The sequence below is a fragment of the Dreissena polymorpha genome, chromosome 5 (assembly GCF_020536995.1).
Source record: "Dreissena polymorpha isolate Duluth1 chromosome 5, UMN_Dpol_1.0, whole genome shotgun sequence".
NCBI lineage: Eukaryota > Metazoa > Mollusca > Bivalvia > Myida > Dreissenidae > Dreissena > Dreissena polymorpha.
Window position 1 is genome coordinate 13,509,583 of NC_068359.1, and position 2,153 is coordinate 13,511,735.

A 2,153-nucleotide genomic window follows, 5' to 3' on the forward strand; every position below is an offset into this window, starting at 1 on the left:
ACGACAGTAATTATTTCCGCCTAAACAAGATTGGACTGCACAGGCTAATCTTAGTCGACACTTTACGCACATGCATTATGCCCAGTTTTCTCAGAACACGACCCAATTTTTCTAATTTGTATTGGAACGATACATTATTTCGTTGGTCTTAAAATAAAACGAACTTCATTTTCAAAGATTTGAATTCAAATGAGAAATAATGGTTTAGAAAAAAACGTAAAGTGTGCATGGTAATGACACAACGTGTTTTTTTATAAATAATTTCAAGTCATGACAAATAGACTTGACATTTCAGTTAAAAATATATAAAGTAACTTTTGCGCTGGTCATCTAATAATACTTATATAAACACTTTCTTTCCAGTTGAACCACAATAGGCGTGACTGAAAAAATCTATTTTGTTCACAAACGCTTCCGGTATTAAAGGGCCAATGAGTTCGGACAAAAAAGGCAATCCTCTTTACATTAAAACTATAACGTGCCAACGATAACGACTTCTGATGCACATGGAATGTGCTTATTTAATAATTTTATATTTAAACTTCTGTCGCGTATGTATCACACAAAAGCGGAAATGCCCTGATGTAGTAAAGCCGTCTACATTTAAACAAACGATTTATATATTTAAAAGAAATTTAAACAAGAAAAAAATGAAATATGATTCGTAATTAAAATGGCTACATAGTCTGCAAAAGCTAAATTAAACTTTATTTTGCGATTGAACCAGAATGTATAATGGCCATTTTTTGATAGCAAATAAGTCTTAATTAAAGTATTTTTATGATGGTTATTACAATTGAAATATGTCTATTGTTTATGAAAGTACAGGTAAGATAAAAAAGCATGTTATGATGTCTTGGCACGTCTGAATAAAAATACACTAAATGACATAAAATAGGTTAAAGTGCGTATGCACGATTTTTTTATATGTGTTAAATTGTAATATATTGATAAAAAATATGTTACAATAACACAAAATAGACAAGAAACATTATACATTGAAGACGTATTTCATAAAATGCAGCAAAGACAAATTAACGCCCCGAGCCGATTGTTACGAAGATATTTCGTACATATTTTCCTACAATAACCGAAGCATTTGTCTTTCTATTAAGATCGGAGTTAGTGTTCGTGTGTCGTATGAATAGATATCATCGCAGGAAATTAAAATGATCCGTAAAACAAAAGTGCGCCTTGTGTCGTATGAACGAATCTGCACTAAAACTAAATTTATATTCACATCGTACATGCATGATATACATGCTGGCAAATTGGACCGTACAGACATTTGCGATTTCAGAATTAAATATCTCTCTTATTTCGCATTTTTGACACATGTTCTTCTTAACTTTTATTTTTAATTTATATTGAAATATATGTTTAAATCGTTTTTTACACATTTTATATAAACTCATAAATATTTAAAATATCGTGCATACCCACTTTAAGGAATAACTATGTTCAAATAACATAAACCTGTCTTCTTTATATATTTATAAAACTAGCTTATGTTGTTTTTCATTTGAAAAAAAAAACACAATCATTCACGTACCTAAAACCCATGAACGACTCATTCAAATCCGAAACCTTCGCATTTCATTATTTTTCCATTTACAATAACAAAAGTCCGTGTCTTATTATGATACTAATAAAATAAACCAGTATTCGTTGATTTAAAACCATATACATTATAAAACATCATCTGTTTTAGTTGCTGAGATTAATAATATACCAAGATATGATTATTAAATTACTTATCATACTTGCATTGAGAGAAAAAAACTATTTTTTTAATATGTAAAGTATTGTAATGCATATGCTTGCATGCATGTTTTCTTCATAAACGAAGAGTTACTTATCGCAAACGAATTTAAACCAACGTTAACCATACTGTTGGCAAAACATGGAAATACAACAGTTTTGACAAAAATAAAAATACAAAGCATGGATAAACGAGCCTCTAAAACACAATTAGTAAAATAGAAATTGATTTATCTCGTAAAGTAATATATCCATTATGGAATATGGACTTTTTACAATGATTTATTTTACAAAAACCTTATTGTTTACTTTGATAATATAATTCATACAAAAATCATTGTCACGCAATTAATACTTACATAACTCCTCGAAAGAAGATCCTTTCTCTAACC